Source organism: Coregonus clupeaformis, chromosome 2, assembly GCF_020615455.1.
Source record: "Coregonus clupeaformis isolate EN_2021a chromosome 2, ASM2061545v1, whole genome shotgun sequence".
In the NCBI taxonomy this organism is placed as follows: Eukaryota; Metazoa; Chordata; class Actinopteri; order Salmoniformes; family Salmonidae; genus Coregonus; species Coregonus clupeaformis.
Window position 1 is genome coordinate 27,368,080 of NC_059193.1, and position 20,767 is coordinate 27,388,846.

At 44.1% G+C, this 20,767-nt stretch overlaps 1 protein-coding gene across 4 annotated transcripts in view; it reads left to right on the top strand.

Annotated features, from left to right (window-relative positions):
* The window catches only part of LOC121532656 (testican-1), a 290,839-nt gene that overhangs the window by 162,633 nt on the left and 107,439 nt on the right, over nt 1-20,767 (top strand). The gene's annotated exons all lie outside the window — the stretch shown is intronic.

A 20,767-nucleotide genomic window follows, 5' to 3' on the forward strand; every position in this document is an offset into this window, starting at 1 on the left:
TCCCGGTCACGACCATCTTTAGTCAGAGGGTGTGTGTATGTTTGGGTGTGTATCGGGGGATATGGGGATTGTGTTTGCGTTTGTGTGTATATATGTGTGGTTGTGTTGTATTCGGTTCTGTCTTTGTCCTGGGTTACCTTTGTCTTGTGAATTGACATTCAACAGATATCACTCAAAGGCTTCAAAGACAGGAGAGAGAAAGTCGTTAATGGGTTAGAACAGCAAGCTGCATGTGGTATATACTCAAACAAATGGGTCAGTTATTCAGTTATTCACACACACAGACACACACACAAACACAAAGACAGACAGTGAGACTGCAGTAAAGTGAGGCATGACAGAGAGAAAAATAAGGAAGGATATAGACAGAACAGACAGGACAGGCAGACAGAACAGACAGGCAGACCAGCAGACAGAGTTAACTCAATAAGTATTTGAGTTAGAGGAGCAACTCCAAGACCTTGTTGAATTTTTGATGGAACTTCATGATTTATTCAGGCCAATGCAGAGACACGCCTCACTGACAATAATTGGGCCGTTAATATGGATGACCTTTCACCCCATAGGTCACAGACTCAACTCCCTCCAGAGATAAATATTGTTTTGATAAAGAAAATACCTTAATTCACCCAATAGTTACATCATTAAAATACATTAGTGTCTAGTTTGAGAAACAGGCGCCTCACAGGTCCTCAACTGGCAGCTTCATTAATTAGTACCCGCAAAACACCAGTCTCAACGTCAACAGTGAAGAGACGACTCCGGGATGCAAAGAAAAAGCCATATCTCAGACTGGCCAATAAAAAGAAAAGATTAAGATGGGCAGTCTGAGATATGGCTTTTTCTTTGCAACTCTGCCTAGAAGGTCAGCATCCTGGAGTCACCTCTTCACCGTTGACGTTGAGACTGGTGTTTTGCGGGTACTATTTAATGAAGCTGCCAGTTGAGGACCTGTGAGGCGTCTGTTTCTCAAACTAGACACTAATGTATTTGTCCTCTTGCTCAGTTGTGCACCGGGGGCCTCCCACTCCTCTTTCTATTCTGGTTAGAGCCAGTTTGTGCTGTTCAGTGAAGGGAGTAGTACACAGTGTTGTACGAGATCTTCAGTTTCTTGGCAATTTCTCGCATGGAATAGCCTTCAACAAGAATAGACTGACGAGTTTCAGAAGAAAGTTATTTGTTTCTGGCCATTTTGAGCCTGTAATCGAACCCACAATTGCTGATGCTCCAGATACTCAACTAGTCTCAAGAAGGCCAGTTTTATTGCGTCTTTAATCAGCACAACAGTTTTCAGCTGTGCTAACATAATTGCAAACATTTTTTTTATGATCAATTAGCCTTTTAAAATGATAAACTTGGATTAGTAAACACAACGTGCCATTGGAACACAGGACTGATGGTTGCTGATAATGGGCCTCTGTACGCCTATGTAGATATTGCATTAAAAAATGCAGTTTCCAGCTACAATAGTCATTTAGAACATTAACAATGTCTACACTGTATTTCTGATCAATTTGATGTTATTTTAATGGACAAAGAAATTGCTTTTATAAAAAAAAAAGACATTTCTAAGTGACCCCAAACTTTTGAACGGGAGTGTATATATACATACATTTTTTACATTTTACATTTTAGTCATTTAGCAGACACTCTTATCTAGAGCGACTTACAGTTAGTGAGTGCATACATTTTCATACTGGTACAGACACATACATACATATATATATATATATATATATATACACATATCCTTTAAAAAATATATATTTCCCTTTATTACTTTCCAACCCCACCGCCTCCTTCCTAATTGGAGTAAACTAGTGAACAACAACACTTAGGCCTCTACTTCCAGCTAATACATACTATATACATTTTATGGACACAGTCAATTTTACAATAATTCTATTTTGTTTGTTTTTACTCCTGTATTTCCTCTACCCTCAACCTCTCCGATCATTTTCATGATGTCCATCCGGTTTGCTTCTATATGCCATATCTCTCCAACTGTGCTCCTTCACAAAAGCTCTCAACCTATAACCTATATACTTATTATGGACACAGCATGCCATACGTTAGTTATCTTGCTGTTATTAGTTGTTGTTAGTTGTTATTAGTCCCATCCTTCAGCTCCATTCAACACCTCCCATCTATCTCTTAACACCACCCATATTGGATTTCTATTTGCCATATATTTTTCAACTGTACTGTGATGTTTCACAAAAGTTCTGAACCCTTCTATTCTCATTGTTCTACAGATTGTAAATTGAAAATAAACATTTTTGCTAAAAGTATTATTATATTATTGATCGATTGACTATGACTTTTCAGATCACCTAGTAGTGCCATCTGCAGGGTTAGCTCCAGGTAAATATTGCAATCCTTCAGCCATTCCTGGACTTGTGACCAAAAACAAGCCACAAATGAACAGTACCAAAACAAATGATCTAAGGATTCTGTCTCTTCGCAGCAAAATCTGCAGAGCTGGGAAGATTGTATACCCCATATAAATAACATTCTATTGGTAGCAGTCCCCTGTAGCTCAGTTGGTAGAGCATGGCGCTTGCAACGGCAGGGTTGTGGGTCCGTTTCCCACTGGGGGCCAGTATGAAAATGTATGCACTCACTAACTGTAAGTCGCTCTGGATAAGAGCGTCTGCTAAATGACAAAAAATGTAGCAAGAATTTTGTATAATAATTTACATTGAAAAATTCTAAGTTTTGAATCCGGCGTCATTTTGCGTATCAGTTCATAAACACTGGCATGGAATCGGTACGTCAAAAATCTCTTCCCAACTATTTTGCAATCTATATGGGACGGCTGTCAATCCTTTGGTCCTTAAATGAAACTGGTATACTTTTTTATTTATCACAATTTTCTTTATGTTCTTTAATGCAGGGCCGACAGACAAGTTCCTTACTTTTTCCCCCTTCCACTTTCCATTTTGCAGTAATGCTGCAATTATTTGGTTGTAATTTTGGGTAGAGCAGACATTTCCATATGTTTTTGTTAGCTGCATGTGCGACAACTCCACCAGTCCTACCTAGGATATCATATACGAAGATTATACATTTTTTAACATTTTATCAAAGAATACTGGCTTTTTATCAATTAGTATATTTGAATTTGTTGCAATATTTGTTCTGTCGTTTCTGGAGGATTAAATTGAAATTGCCACCAACTTTCTATCGCTTGTTATAGAAATAGTGATATTTGGGAGATGATTTCCTTTTCAAATAACTGAAAGTGAGAGGTTGTAATCTGAATGAAAGTGAAAAGGCCATTCTTGAACATGGGGTGAGACAATCTTACTAATTTGCTAGAGAACCAGTTCGGATTTAAGTATAACTTTTGTATGACTGAAGCTTTTAGTGATAGGTCTAATGCTTTAATATTTAATAATTTCTGTCCTCCGAATTCATATTCATTATATAAATAGGCCAGTTTAATTTTGTCTGGCTTGCCGTTCCAAATAAAATTGATTTTTTTTCTCTCATATAATTAAAAAAAAACTGTTCGCTAGGGGATAGGCAAGACCATAAGCAAATAGGTAAACTGGGATAATACTAAAGAGTTAATAAGGGTTTTTCCACAAATTTACATTTTAGTCATTTAGCAGACGCTCTTATCCAGAGCGACTTACAGTTAGTGAGTGCATACATATTTTTTATTTTATTTTTCATACTGGCCCCCCGCGGGAATCGAACCCACAACCCTGGCGTTGCAAACGCCATGCTCTACCAACATCCCTGCCGGCCATTCCCTCCCCTACCCTGGGCCAATTGTGCGCCGCCCCATGGGTCTCCCGGTCACGGCCGGATTCGAACCAGGATCTCTAGTGGCACAGCTAGCACTGCGATGCAGTGCCTTAGACCATTGCGCCACTCGGGAGACAAATAGACAGGTATTTATCTTTCCATGGTAGCAAGATCTTATCTATTTTTGCTAACATTCTATTAAAATGTATTGGAGTGAGATACTTTTTTTATTTGGGATATGTATTCCGAATATATCCACATCACGATCAGACCATTTTTTTGGTAAACTATATGGTAATGTAAAAAAAAAAAAGGTTTTAGTGATCCAATACGTAATATAGTACATTTATCATGATTTGGTTTTAATCCAGAGATGTATCTAGATCCTCTATGAGGCTGTGGAGGGATTCAAGTTGTGGATTTAAAAGAAAACATGAATCATCAGCATACAAGGACACCTTTGTTTTTAAGCCCTGGATTTCTAATCCCTTGATATTATTGTTGGATCTGATTTTAATAGTTAACATTTCGATGGCCATAATAAATAGATATGCCGATAGTGTTCTATTGTTTCCAGTACTTGGCTTATATTATCTCCAATGTATCACCATGTAAAAAAAAACTGTTTGATTAGAATGAATAATGTTCGACAAAACCTTTTAAAATTCTATGCGCTTTACATTTTGCTAGAATTTTTGCATCACAACACTGAAGTGTAAGGGGCCTCCAATTTTTTTTATGGACTGGATCTTTATATTTCCCACTTGTATCCTGTTTCAGTATAATGAAATCAGACCTTCTTCTTGAGTGTCTGATAATCTACCATTTACATAGGAGTGGTTAAAACATGCTAATAACGGTCCTCTGAGTACATCAGAAAAGGTTTGGTATATCTCGACTGGTATGCCATCCAACCCTGGAGTTTTACCGGAAGTTCCTACTCTGTAATTTCACCTTCACATGAGTCTTTCTGTATGGCTGTTAATTTTACATTATCAATAGAAAAAAAATTAGCTTCAGTTAGAGGAGATGGAAGCGACTGAAACAAAAACATATGCTTAAAGTACTTTGCTTCCTCCTTCAAAATATAATTTGGTGAATCATGGGTGACTCCATCATTTGTAACCAGTTTCAGTAAATTATTTTTGGTAGCATTTCTATGTTGAAGATTAAATAATAATTTGGTGCATTTTTCCCCATATTCCATCCAGTTTGCTTTATTTTTATAATATATTACACATGATCTTTCTTGAATAAGTTTCTCAATTTAGTTTTTCCTCTAATTTATTCTGAGCCTCTATGTTACAGTTTTTATTGCTATCTATCTGTTCTGTTAGAGCTTCTATTTCCTTTGTTAGTATGGACTCTTTTGACCTAAATTGCTTTTGTTTTCGAGATGAGTACTGAATTGCATGGCCTCTAAAGGCACATTTAAAAGTGTCCCATACAATAAGGTGATTTGCTGTACCTATGTTATGTCGAAAAAAACCCAGTTATAAATTCCTCTGTCCTAGTTATCATCCAATAGGCTTTGATTAAATTTCCAATATCCTCGCCCACGTGGAAATTCAGTAAGAGTAATGTATATGCCAATTATATGATGGTCCGAACGCATTCTGTTCCATATCAACACTTTTTAAACTTTTGGTGCCAACGAGAATGACATAAGAAAGAAGTCAAGACGACTAGCTTGATTGAGGCTCCACCATGTATATCTCACTAGGTCAGGATATTTAAGCCTCCATATATCTACTAATTCTAATGTATCCATGACATTCATGATTTCCTTAAGAGCATGAGGGTGATAGTTTGTAGTGTGATTTCCTTTACAGTCCATTCAGCTATTTAAAACAGTATTATAATCTCCCACCATAATAATATAGTCTTGTATTGCTTGCAGGGTTGATAATATATGATATATATTGTCAAAGAAGTGTGGATCATCATTATTTGGTCCGTAATGGTTAATGAGCCATACCTGTTTATGTTCCAATAGCATATTTAAAATCATCCATCTACCTTGCGGATCTGTTTGGACAATTTGCACATTTGGATCGAAATTACTGTTAATTAATATCATCACCCCTTTTGAGTTTCTTTGCCCATGGGAGAAGTATATTTCGCCCCCGCCCAGTCCTTTTTCCACACAACTTCATCTAGAATTGTTGAATGAGTTTCCTGTAAACAATAGATATTATATTCCTTCTCTTTGAGCCATGTAAATATTGTTCTTCTTTTGTTATTATCTGCTAAGCCATTAAAATTATTCAATTCAATGTCATCTTGGTAAGCAACTCCAGTGTATATTTGGCCTTGGGTTTTAGGTTATTGTCCTGCTGAAATGTGGATTTTTCTCCCAGTGTCTGTTGCAAAGCAGACTGAACCAGGTTTTCATCTAGTATTTTCATCTAGTATAGGTTATCCTAAAAAACTCCCTAGTCCTTGCCAACGACCAGCATACCCATAACATGATGCAGCCACCACCATGCTTGAAAATATGAAGAGTGGTACTCAGTGATGTGTTCTATTTGCCCCAACGTTTTGTATTCAGGACAAAAAGTTAATTGCTTTTCCACATTGTTTGCAGTTTTACAAACAGGATACATGTTTTGGAATATTTGTATTCTGTACAGGCTTCCTTCTTTTCACTCTGTCATTTAGGTGAGTATTGTGGAGTAACTACAATGTTGTTTATCCATCCTCAGTTTTCTCCTATCACAGCCATTAAACTGTTTTAAAGTCACCATTGGCCTCATGGTGAAATTCCTGAGTGGTTTCCTTCCTCGCCGGCAACTGAGTTAGGAAGGACTCCTGTATCTTTGTAGTGACTGGGTGTATTGATACACCATCCAAAGACTTCACTTCACCATGCTCAAAGGGATATTCAATGTCTGCTTTTTTTTTACCCATCTACCAATAGGTGCCCTTCTTTGCGAGGCATTTGATAACCTCCCTGGTCTTTGTGGTTGAATCTGTTATTGAAATTCACTGCTTGACTGAGGGACCTTACAGATAATTATATGAGGAAGTCATTCAAAAGTCATGTTAAAACACTATTATTGCACACAGTGAGTCTATGCAACTTGTTATGTGACTTGTTAAGCACATTTTTACTCCTGAACTTATTTAAGCTTGACATAACAAAGGGGTTGAATACTTATTGACTCAAGACATTTCAACTTTTCATTTTAAATTATTTTGTAAAAAATACATAATCTAAAAACATAATTCTACTTTGACATTATGGGGTATACATTTAATAGATTTTAAATTCAGGCTGTAACACAACAAAATGTGGAAAAAGTCAAGGTGTGTGAATACTTTCTGAAGGGACTGTACATGCTCCAGCCTTAGCAAAGGGAAATAGACCCCGTAAGAGATCGAGAGAGCGTTCGAGAAAGAGAGAGAAAGAAACAGAAAAAACACAACAAGTTAACAGTTATTCCGGCCAGAATTCATAATGGCTGCTGATCAGGGCTCTGCAGCTGGAGTGATGTGGGAGCCAGAATGGCGGTGGCTGAAACCCCAGCCCAGCACAGCACTGTCTCTGGAGGAGTCAGAATGGCCTCCGGCTCACAGCTCTACCATAGCTCAGCAGCTCTGGTCCTGTTTAATTAACACATGGCAAATGGAAACTGGAGGGCTCAGTGGGACACAGGCAGTGATTCCAGACGTTGCATGCCACAGGGCTTTGGGTGCAACCCCTGTTGACCCCTACTTCTGTCTGCTGCATCCCCGACAGCATGTCAGCCTGCTGCTCTTTAATAGGACGCTGTCCCAGGGTGCACTGCTGTGTTGTGACTGGAACTAGACGGTCATGCAAAGAGTCAGGGCCACTTAACACCAGGAGAGAGGACAGAGTGCAGACAGACAGATAAACAGACAGGACAAACTGCATTATTAGGCACGTTCAGACAAAGAGACAGACAGAGAGGAACAGGAAAATATATTCCAGAAGCAGATATGAAGAGGTGTGTGTCACTCACACACAGACATTCAGGGGGACATGGATTTACAGTTTATGTACCCACACACATATGTAGGCACATACACTCTAATAAAAAAGGGTTCCAAAAGGTTTCTTCGGCTGTCCCCATAAGGTAACTATTTTTGGTTCCAGGTAGAACCCTTTTTGGTTCCAGGTAGAACCCTTTTGGGTTCCATGTAGAACCCTCTGTAGAAAGGATTCTACATGGAACCCGAAAAGGGTTCTACCTGGAACCAAAAGGGTTTCTACATGGAACCAAAAGGGTTCTTAAAAGGGTTCTCCTATGAGGAAAGTCGAAAAGTGTCAGGAGGTGATGTGTACGCGGCGAGTGAAGTCAGACGCAGGACACAGAATCAGGTTGACTACTTTACTGAGCGTTACGCACAAAACAAACGTCTCCAACACTGGAGGGAAAAACACCATATGCATAATCCGAAGTAGTAGCTAGGCCGAACATCAACAAGACAATGAACAATAACACACAAAGCCCAAACGTAAAACAAGGGAACTTATATGCTAAACAATCAACACTAATAAGCAACAGGGGTACTAACTAGACAACACAAGACAAACACCGAAAACATCGATCGGCAGTAGCTAGTACTCCGGGGACGACGAACGCCGAAGCCTGCCCGAGCAAGGAGGAGGAGCAGCCTCGGCAGAATCCGTGACAGTACACCCCCCTCGGGGACGGCCAGGAGGACGCGGAGCAGGGCGAGTGGGATGACTCCGGTGGAACTCCGTCAAGAGGGAGGGATCTAAAATGTCCCTCCTAGGCACCCAGCACCGTTCCTCCGGACCGTACCCCTCCCACTCCACGAGATACTGCAGACCCCCATCAGACGTCTCGAATCCACGATGGACCGGACTGAGTACGCCGGAGCCCCCTCGATGTCCAGTGGGGGCGGGGGAGCCTCTCGTATCTCATTCTCCTGGAGTGGACCAGCTACCACCGGCCTGAGGAGAGACACATGGAATGAGGGGTTAATGCGATAATCATTGGGCAGTTGTAACCTGTAACATACCTCGTTCAATCTCCTCAGGACTTTAAATGGCCCCCACAAACCGCCCGACCCAGCTTCCGGCAGGGCAGGCGAAGGGGGTAGGTTTCGAGTCGAGAGCCAGACTCGATCTCCAGGTGCATACACTGGACCCTCACTGCGGTGGCGATCGGCGCTCGCCTTATGCCTACGGATAGCCCGCTGCAGATGGACATGCGCAGCGTTCCATGTTTCCTCCGAGCGCCGAAACCATTCATCCACCGCAGGAGCCTCGATCTGGCTCTGATGCCAGGGTGCCAGAACCGGCTGATACCCCAACACACACTGAAAAGGAGTCAGATTAGTAGAGGAGTGGCGAAGTGAGTTCTGGGCAATCTCTGCCCAGGGGATATACCCCGACCACTCCTCCTGCCGGTCCTGGCAATAGGACCTCAGAAACCTACCCACATCCTGGTTTACTCTCTCCACCTGACCATTACTCTCAGGGTGGAAACCCGAGGTAAGGCTAACCGAGACCCCCAAGCGTTCCATAAACGCCCTCCAGACTCTAGAGGTGAACTGGGGACCCCGATCAGACACTATATCCTCAGGTACCCCGTAGTGCCGGAAGACGTGAGTAAACAGGGCCTCAGCAGATTGTAGGGCAGTAGGGAGACCCGGCATTGGAATGAGACGGCAGGCCTTAGAAAACCGATCCACAACGACCAAAATAATGGTATTCCCCTGGGAGGGGGGAAGGTCCGTGACAAAGTCCACCGATAGGTGAGACCACGTCCGTTGTGGAACGGGTAGGGGTTGTAATAGTGTGAGCCCAATAAATCAGTCGATCACGGATCTCGAGCGGCACGTACTTCCGCCCCTCCGGACACTCTGGAGGAGTAGGGTCGGTACGTAACGCCCGCTTGATCTCCGCATCGACCTCCCACACCACCGGTGCCACCAGACAAGACTCCGGAAGTATGGGAGTGGGCTCAATGGACCTCTCCTCTGTGTCATATCGCCGGGACAGGGCGTCTGCCTTAACGTTCTGTGACCCTGGTATATAGGTGAGCTTAAAGACAAACCGAGCCAGAAACATGGCCCACCTAGCCTGACGAGGGTTCAGTCTCCTAGCTGCCCGGATGTACTCCAGGTTACGATGGTCAGTCAGAATGAGAAAAGGGTGTTGAGCCCCCTCAAGTCAATGCCTCCACACCTTTAGGGCTTGGACCACAGCTAGCAGCTCCCTGTCCCCCACGTCGTAATTACGTTCCGCCGGGCTGAGCTTCTTAGAGTAAAAGGCACAGGGACGGAGTTTAGGAGGCGTGCCCGAGCGTTGAGACAGTCCAGCCCCAATACCCGCCTCTGACGCGTCCACCTCCACTTGGAACGCCAAAGAGGGGTCCGGATGTGCCAGCACCGGAACCGAGGTGAACAGGTCCTTCAGATGTCTAAACGCCCTGTCCGCCTCGGCCGACCACTACAAACGCACCAGGCCCCCCTTTAACAGGGAGGTGATGGGAGCTGCTACCTGTCCAAAACCCCGGATAAACCTCCGGTAGTAATTGGCAAAACCCAAAAACCGCTGCACCTCCTTAACCGTGGTGGGAGTCTGCCAATTACGCACGGCTGAAACGCAGTCAATCTCCATCTCCACCCCTGACGCGGACAACCGATGTCCCAGGAAGGAGATGGACTCCTGGAAAAACAGGCATTTCTCAGCCTTCACATACAAGTCATGCTCCAACAGCCTACCCAACACCCGACGCACCAGGGCCACATGCTCTGCTCGTGTAGCAGAGTATATTAGAATGTCGTCAATATACACCACTACACCCTGCCCATGCAAATCCCGGAAAATCTCGTCCACAAATGATTGGAAGACTGAAGGAGCATTCATTAACCCGTATGGCATGACGAGATACTCATAGTGACCCGAGGTGGTACTAAATGCTGTTTTCCATTCATCTCCTTCCCTAATCGCGCTCCGTGTAATGACTCCGTCATACTCGCAATCAGAGGGAGAGGATAACTGTATTTAATAGTAATCTGATTGAGACAACGGTAATCTATACATGGGCGCAAACCTCCATCCTTCTTCTTCACAAAAAAGAAACTCGAGGACGCAGGAGAAGTGGAGGGCCGTATGTATCCCTGTCCCAGAGATTCGGCGATGTATGTTTCCATAGCCGCCGTCTCCTCTTGAGACAAGAGGATACACATGACTACGCGGAAGTGCAGCGCCTGCCTGGAGGTCTATCGCACAATCCCCCTGTCTATGCGGTGGTAATTGAGTCGCCCTCTTCTTACTGAAGGCGAGTGCCAAATCATTATACTCAGGAGGAATGTGCAGTGCGGGCACTTGGTTCGGACTTTCCACCGTTGTCGCCCCTACGGAAACACCTACACACCACCCGACACACTGATCAGACCACTCCCCGAGAGCCCTCTGTTGCTACGAAATGTTGGGGTCATGAGATATTAACCAAGGAAGCCCCAGCACCACGGGAAACGCAGGAGAGTCGATCAGATACAACTGTATAATTTCCTCATGACCCCCCTGCGTCTTCATCTTAAGTGGCGCCGTGACCTCCCTAATCAATCCTGACCCCAAAGGACGGCTGTCTAGGGCATGGATAGGGAAAGGCACATCTACTGGTAGGAGGGGAATACCTAACTTATAACAGAAATTGCGATCAATAAAATTCCCAGCTGCGCCTGAATCGACTAGCGCCTTATGCTGGGAATGAGATGAAACCTGGGGAAATTCAACTTGGATACACAAGTGGACAACAGAGAGCTCTGGGTGAGTTGGGCGCTTACTCACCTGGAATGACTCATCAGTGCGTGACCTGCTGCCTCGATTCCCAGGAGACCCTCCCCAGCACCGAACCGCGGTGTGTCCTCTACGGCCACAGTTGGTGCAGGGGACGGCCTCTCTCCGGGTCTCTCTCCTCCTCTCTCTAGCACCAGCACCCCCGAGCTCCATAGGGCTCGGCTCGGAGGTGCTGGGGGATGGAATGGACGGCCCCAACTCCGGACGTCCGCGGGTAGCCAGCAGGGTATCCAGACGGATCGACATGTCCACCAACTGATCGAAGCTCAAGTTGGTGTCCCTGCAGGCCAACTCTCGGTGAACATCCTCCCGTAGGCTGCACCTATAGTGGTCGATGAGGGCCCTCTCATTCCATCCCGCATTGGCCGCCAGAGTCCGGAAATCCAGGGCGAAATCTTGCGCGCTCCTCTTCCCCTGTCGGAGGTGGAACAGACGCTCCCCCGCCGCTTTCCCCTCTGGGGGATGATCGAAAACCGCCCTGAAGCGGCGGGAGAACTCTGCATAACTGATGGTGGCGGTGTCTATTCCCCTCCATTCGGCATTGGTCCACTCCAATGCCTTGCCGGATAGACAGGAGATGAGGGTGGAAACGGTCTCGTATCCCGAGGGCGCCGTGTGAATGGTTGCCAGGTAGAGTTCTACTTGAAGTAGGAAACCCTGACACCCGGCTGCGGTGCCATCATAAGCCCTCGGGAGCGAGAGCCGAATCCCACTGGACTCCGGAGATGGAACGATGGGTCTGGCCGATGGTGGTGGTATTGTAGGAGGAGGTGTGGGCAAACCTCCTCTTTCCCATCGGCTCAAAGTGTCCATCACATCCTGCATGGCGGTGCCGAGTCTTCGGATCATGGCGTCTTGGCTGCTGACGCGCTCCTCTAAAGACTCCGTTGGTACCGCTGGTCCTGCTGACTCCATGGTGGTGTGTTATTCTGTCAGGAGGTGATGTGTACGTGGCGAGTGAAGTCAGACGCAGGACACAGAGAATCAGGTTGACTACTTTACTGAGCGTTACGCACAAAACAAACGTCTCCAACACTGGAGGGAAAAACACCATATGCGTAATCCGAAGTAGTAGCTAGGCCGAACATCAACAAGAAAATGAACAATAACACACAAAGCCCAAACGTAAAACAAGGGAACTTATATGCTAAACAATCAACACTAATAAGCAACAGGTGTACTAACTAGACAACACAAGACAAACACCGAAAACATCGATCGGCAGTAGCTAGTACTCCGGGGACGACGAACGCCGAAGCCTGCCCGAGCAAGGAGGAGGAGCAGCCTCGGCAGAATCCGTGACAAAAAGAACCCTTTTAGGTTCTAGATAGCACAAAAGTGTACAAAACTGCAAGTGCACTACACACACACACACATACCATGGATCAGATAAATGGATTGCACTCTAGTATGAAAAAAGTTTTATGCACTCACTAACTAAGTCGCTCTGGATAAGAGCATCTGCTAAATGACTAAAATGTAAATGTAGAGAGAGAACATCAGATGTTGGCAGCCATACAGAAAACACAACCTCTGGGCAATTATATCTGACACTGAGGAAAATGCTATGGTCTGAACACAGCCTACGTAGACAGATCCTCATATTGCATCAGTGTGTGTTCCTGGAGAATTGTATTATTAGAGGATGACTCTAGAAGAGTCAGGAGTCAGGTGTTAAGCTGTCACAAACACACAAATGCACACACACGGCAGAGGTAATCTGTGTATGTTCTGGGGTCACGTTATTTCTCTGAGGTAGTTGTAGAGAGCTGAAGGATTGTAGATCAAAGCTCAGTGTGTAATAAGAACAAAGCTAACCTTCCCTTTCACTGCAACACTTACAGTCAAACAGCCTTCACCCAGCCTTCACATTTACATTTTAGTCATTTAGCAGACGCTCTTATCCAGAGCGACTTACAGTTAGTGAATACATATTATTATTATTATTTATTTTTGTATACTGGCCCCCGTGGGAATCGAATCCACAACCCTGGCGTTGCAAACGCCATGCTCTATCAACTGAGCTACATCCCTGCCGGCCATTCCCTCCCCTACCCTGGACGATGCTGGGCCAATTGTGCGCCGCCCATGAGTCTCCCGGTCGCGGCCGGCTGCGACCAGAGCCTGGATTCGAACCAGGATCTCTAGTGGCACAATTAGCACTGCGATGCAGTGCCTTAGACCACTGCGCCACTCAGGAGACCTGTTACCCAACCTTCACCCAGCTTTTACCCAGTCTTCACCCAGCCTTCACCCAGTCTTCACCCAGCCTTCAACCCAGCGTTCACCCAGCCTTCACCCAGCCTTCACCCAGCACTGGAAGCCCAGACCACAGAGCTAGTCAGAGCCAGTGGTCTAGGCCTTGTCTCCTCGTTAAGACAGTAGAATACCTCAACTCAACCGTTAATTAGTGAAATGCTGTAACGCACCCTTCACTCACTCTGACCCACCCTCGCAGGCCTTCTAGGTAAATTACGTAATCTATTCCTCTACGATTTGCTGCCCTTTGACCTCAGGGTTATAAAGGTCACGTTATCTTCTCTGATTGGTCAATTCTTGACACCTACTAAATTACAAACGCAAAGTCAATCAAAGAATGACTCTTTAAAACAATTAATGCATTTACTCAAATAAACTAATATGATTTATTAGTCAATAAATAATTGACACTCAAACAATTCCAGTGAACATGGAATAGATTATAAAATACAACAGAGTAAATGACTATCACCGATAGGCTAAGACTAACATGGTTACATGTCTCTTCAGAATAACTTCTAAGAGAAAATACTGTGTCTGATACACACAGGAGGCTTGTGGATACAAGATTGTCATACGTAAAAATATATGAAATAACCTACATTTTTAACTATAGCATACTGCTTATACCAGGAGATTGCATTGCAGTGTCTCCATGAACAGAGTTTCAGCCCCTCTTTTATTCTTCCCAGAGCGCTAAATCTCAGTATCTCCCATCGTCTAATTAATATCACTTTGCTTGGTCAAAACAATAAACAAAAAGGCATTAAAACATCACACTCATTCTTGAACCTAATCATCACAACTCTTATCTAAATGAATGGAGGTTACATCTGTGTTGCTCCCTCTTTGTACTGACCGCCGTCCGACGAACAGATTAACACAGTAAAAAAATCAATAGCACTTACAGTACAATAGAACACATCAAAATGTGCAGCTCTTTACAAACCTCTTGAAACAAACCAAAAAAGACAATTTAATTCACACCTCCAACGGTGTCCGTACTCCCAGGAGTCTGTCGGAACGTCACGCCCCGGAGAAAGCCGCGGATAAGGTGTGTTTGACTCGTGATAGCCCACATATGGTCAGCCATCCGGACAATGTCATAAATCGTGGTTGAGTCATCACGCTGGGCCTTGGTGCCTTCAACTCGCCAGACGCGAGTATCACCTTCTCTCATGTCCGGATGTCATTTTTGGTGAGTTTGGACATTTACAAGCAAATGTGAACGAGATACATTATGCAAATGAGCAACGTTTTGACGCATGCTTGTCTGAAGGAAGAACAGCACTGGCTTTGGAGTCAGCATGTGTACATGCTGTGTCTGTGTGCAGTCTGGAGTCGCTAGGGCAACGGGCCTGCCTGCTCTGCATGGAGAAGAGGGGGGAGGAGCAGACTGACGGGCCGAGATCGGAGGAGAAAAAAACGCAAGGAAATCAAGATGGCAGTGGCAGCTGTACAGATAACTCATCCAAAGGGCTTTGACTTCTCAAATATGGCAGAAAGCTAACACAATATGATGCCTCGTCTCCTTATTAATTCAGCCACTTTCTTGTTGGAGAGAACATCTTTCGTTTTAAAGTTAATTTCCTGCAATTTTACACATTTTGCCATGGGGCGGAGAGAAAACTGCAATTTTATAACAAATTTCATGCAATTCTACTCATTGTGACATGGGGCAGAGAGAAACAAAATGCAGTTTTAAAGCTACTTTCCTGCAATTCTACACATTTTGTAATGGCATGCCATGTTACTATGATATCTGAGTGACAAATAACAAAATCAATGGGGGCTCGCTTGAGGTCAGGGCCCCTGGTCAAGTGCCCTGCATGCCCGGTCCGTATTTGGCCATGATTACTACAAGTTTAGATGTTAGCTGACATGGCTAATTGAGTGACTGTCAGTGACTGACATAAGATAAAAACTGATGATGCACCTAGTGTAGAATACTATTCTTACTCTCAATAGTAAGTTGAGACCCTGACTGAGTTTTTTTTGGTCGGGGGCCCCAATGTCGCCTATGCCTGGAACCGGCCCTGGCTAACTAGCAAGTTAAACCAAATACACAGCTGTACTCACCAGCTCCCGATTTCTCCTGTTTTGCCATTTACAAACAAACACGTGACTGGCTCAAATGTTCTGGGGAACTACAGTAAGCTTCATAATGTAAAATAATGTGACAGGTGAAATGAAGAACGCGATCTGCTTTATCTCCTAATGTATTGCACAAGTTGACTGCAGGTATTTACTGAAAAATTAGCTACACATATTCAGATTTATTGAAAAACTTCAAATAAATAGTTTCAACAGTATCCGGTATATAAGGTATAGCGCCCAAGCCTAGTGCTTCTAGAATATTCATTAGTGTGTGTGGTCTGAATTTACAGGTCTGCCTTCTGTTTTGTAGCATTATGTCTCATGGGACACTGAGCTTCACTGTCATGGTCTCTAGCTCAGTGCTCCGCTCATTTCATTCCCTGTTGCTGCATGTACGGGTTTGCATTTAGTTTCTCTCTCTATCTCTGTGTGTGTGTATTGTGTGGTTGTAATCAGTCAGTGAGTGACCTTGGGGGTTCCGGGCGGCGGCAGTAGCAGTAACGGTGGTGGCGGCTGCTTGGTTAACGGTTAGATAGCGTGTTTATTTGTGGCGGTAGGGAGACGGTAGCAGAGACGGCTGATTTAATGTAATGAAATGGCCTGTTATTCTAACAGAGCCAATAAGATGCTCTCAGAGTGTGTGTGTGTTCGTGTGTGTATATGTGTTTGTATGTCCGTGTGTGTTTGTGCACGTGTGTGTGTGTGTGTGTGTGTGTGTGTGTGTGTGTGTGTGTGTAAGGGGGCGTGTGTGTGTGTGTTTGTGTTTCTGTGTGTGTGTGTGTGCACTTGTGTGTGTATAAGGGTGTGTGTGTATTTGTGCATCTGTGCACCTGTGTGTCTGTGTGTGTGTGTGTGTGTGTGTGTGTGTACGTTCATGTGTCAGTGTTCTGCGGCTCATCATACTGCAATATCATGTGTCCCAGGGGAGCTGAGGTAGAGATGCAACATCTCCCTCTTCAAATATGTAAGTGGCTCTCTTCTGCCCATTATGATGGATCTAAATGTCAGGGCGTATAACTCTACTGTGACAAACGATTACAGCCGACTCAACAGGCAGTGTGTACCTATGTTATAAATGTCAGCCCTCATATCTCACCTGAGGTAAATGTGTCCTAGGGACCACAGCAGCTGTGTGTGTGTGTGCGTGTGTATGTAAGCAGGTGTGTTTTGCCATATTTCCTAGTTGTGTACTTTAGTTGAGCATCACTCTAGATTAACTAGTTGTGCCCTCTGTCCCTCAAAAGTGTAAACTTCTCTTTCGCTTTGAAGCTGCCTCCCAAAGGCCATGTATTATAATAATCTATTTTGCATTCTTTAAATGTTATTTTAAAGTGGTTTACTTTGAGCAAAACCTTGGAAAAAACATGTATATTCTGGCAAAGCCACTGTGTCTGTGAAGGGGTGTGTGCTTCTGTTAGTTGGTTTGTTTGTTTGTTTGTTTGTTTGTTTGTGTGTGTGTGTGTGTGTGTGTGTGTGTGTGTGTGTGTGTGTGCGCGTGCGTGTGTGTGTGTGCATGTTGCTTCCAGGAGAGTCGGACAGTGATGAATATTCAGGCTTTGAAAGCGATAGTACTCTTCCATTGGGCTTTGGGGCCTCTCTCGCTCTCTCTCTCGCTCTCTGTTAGAACTAGAGGCTTCCTTATTGCATCAGACACATATTTTCCCATAAGCCACTGGGGTTTTCTCTACAACATGTGGACTGAAATGCCCTCTGTTTATCTTAGCTATTCTTCAATTACATGCTGAAAAATATTACACCACCATGGATTCAATATTTCATTTCTTGCCTGTTAATTCTGTTCAATCACTCATCTACCCAAGAGGCGCTCCCTGGTCTTTCATCCCTATATCATTTCTCCTCTTCTCTCCTTCCTTTTATCCGGATCCAGCCCTCACTTCCTGGGCTACTGTAGGCCAAACAGAATCACACCCTGTGGAGTTCCTACAAACTAAAAGAGAGAGAGATGCTTTTTTTTCTTTCTTCAAAAAAGCTGTTTGTTTCTACTCCTCCCTCTCACTCCCTCGCTCTCTCTCTCCCCCAGGTGAGAAAGAAGAGAACACCTTTTTAATTAGCGTATCAAAGGCTCAAAGTAAAGCAAATGTTTCAAATTACAGTCAGAAATTTCCCGTGGGGAATAGTTCAAGCACCCATTTATTTAATCCTTTCTTAAAAAACAAGAACAAAAAGAGAACAAAAGAAAACAGCTAGTGGCATGAAGCGTCTATCAGGGACAAGGCCAGCCTTGTTAATGGCTGCCATTCTATCAGACAGACAAAGGAGGAGGAGGAGAAAAGAGGAGAGAAGAATACCTGATTATGAAGTTACCAAACCTGTTAGAGTGGGCCGTTATGGATCCAAGACAATAGGCTTTAATAGAAATGCTAATAAGTCCAATTACACTAAGTGTACAAAACATTAGGAACTCTTTCCATGACAGACTGACCAGGTGAATCCAGGTGAAAGCTATGATCCCTTATTGATGTCACCTGTTAAATCTACTTCAATCAATGTAGATGAAGAGGTTAAAGAAGGATTTTTAATAAATGGCTTTAATAAATAAGCTTTAAAATAAATGCTAATAAGAACAATTATAATATAAATGCTATTCATGCTATTCTCGCTTTATAGCCCTGCTAATGGTTATTTGATCTCACTTATTGACGTTGAGCTGACCCGTCAGACTAAAGGTATTTCAATCAGATCCACTCATCATTATGATTAATTATGAATCCTATCCTCATTAACTGGATGAATACCTTCATGCGCGGTTAGCCTAAAGGACGAGACAGCTGTGGACCAGAAAGCGTTTGTTTTCCTGAGGTGCTGCCCAGTCTGCTAAGTGGCTCAGTGGTTCTGCTCCCTCCTCTTTAATGGAATACCGCAGCTCTTGCCGGGAACACTTAACTGAGAGCTCTCCAACACCTCCGGCCCTCTCTGGTTCCCATGGAGCCAGGTAACCGTGGCGATGGTGTCTGTGGAGAGTGGGGGCGGATTAACATCCCCCCCTGCCGGTAACCTTGCCAGCCTCGACACACACAGGGAGGGGACAACACTAAGCCTGAAGGGACAGGGACACACACACATAAACACACGAATGCACACACAAATGCACACGAGGCAACGCCTGAATGGATTGGAATGGTGGATGCTGTGACAGACATAGGCACACACAACGATGCATGCATGCACAGACAGACTAACAGATACACACACCCTGCGTACAACTGAGCAGTTATTAATTTGGGGTCAGAACACTCCCCTCTAACTGGGCAGCGAGGCTTGAACACTCCCCTTTAACAGGGCAGCTGGCAGTGAGGCTTGAACACTCCTCTCTAACAGGGCAGTTGGCAGTGAGGCTTGTCCTCTTAGACTCCATCTTTATTATAAAATCAGTCTCCTTCGCCTGGCTCCAGTCCAACAATGAGAGGAATGTTTCATGTTATTCTTTCTCTTTTTATCTCTCTGGAGGAATATTATCCATAAAGGCACAGTGGAACAGAAAGCGGCGTACAGCGTTTCCGGGGGGCGTTAGTGCATTGCACTCTTAACCTTTTTCTATAATGAAATGTTAAAGTGCTGCTGTAATGTGCTTCCTGTGGGGTGTAGTTTGGGAACGGCTGTAGCTATTAAATGGCAATGATCCTGGTCCTCTTAGAGGGTTCGTTATGCTTCAGAGGCCATAGCCAAGCAGGGAACTGCATTATTAAACACGGTAAGACCTAATGATCTCTGAACACACTGATGCTACAGCTCCTCTGACCACACTAACCACTGGACAACAACAGGATTACAAATATTACTATATTCTAGTCTCGATCTTGATAAGCTGAGGACTGTCCTAAATATGTTAACTGTAACATCGGGGTATCTGGTGTAGGTAGAATAATATGTTTGGATGAGTGATTGTGAACTGCTTTAGAGTTTGTACTTTGTAGGAGTTGACGATAGAACCTAATGCTATTTTGAGTGTGCAAGCCAAGGTGTGATTGCTGTGAACTCTGACCCTTACATTAGCCGAGGGGCATCTCTCCCTACTCTGCACTCCCTCGGGTCACTGTGGCTGGGGTCAGAGAGCACCCCTGTGGGAGGATGTTCCAGGTCAATCGATATAGCCTATTGAGCCTTCAACCATGCGCTGCATTCACATTCTGAACTGAACCGGGTGGATTTGGGTCCTTTGTTACTAATGCAACAATGGTAGAAGAAATATGTGGTTTCTATGTGCTTTTCTTTCTCATACTGAATAGTGCATAGCATTGAGAGAGAGAGAGAGAGCGAGAGAGAGAGAATAATGTGTTTGTATGTATGTCTGCCAGTGATGTAGTGCTAAGAAAATATGTGGGTAAACTCTATAAAGCTCCCTGTACTTTCAATGCATTATTGCCCAATATGTTGGTCAACTCTATAAAGCTCCCTGTACTTTCAATGCATTATTGCCCAATATGTGGGTCAACTCTATAAAGCTCCCTGTACTTTCAATTAATTATTCTTCAATATGTGGGTAAACTCTATAAAGCTCCCGGTACTTTCAATGCATTATTCCCCAATATGTGGGTAAACTGTGTTTGCTTGCGTTTACCTTCCACTACACCACTGTGTGTGTGTGTGTGTGTGTGAGTGTGCTTATGTGTGTGTGTGCTTGTGTGTGTGTGTGTGTGTGTGTGTGACAGATGTGAAGAAACATATTGACATCACTTAGACAGTGTATAGGCGCTAAACATTAACAGCCACAGGAGAGCTGCTCTCAGCCAGGTAAATTAGCAATTCATTTGTGAAATCGACTAAATGAAGGCCTCCTCCAATGCACAGATAATCTCTCTCTGCAAGACACTCACTGTGAGAAGAGGACCA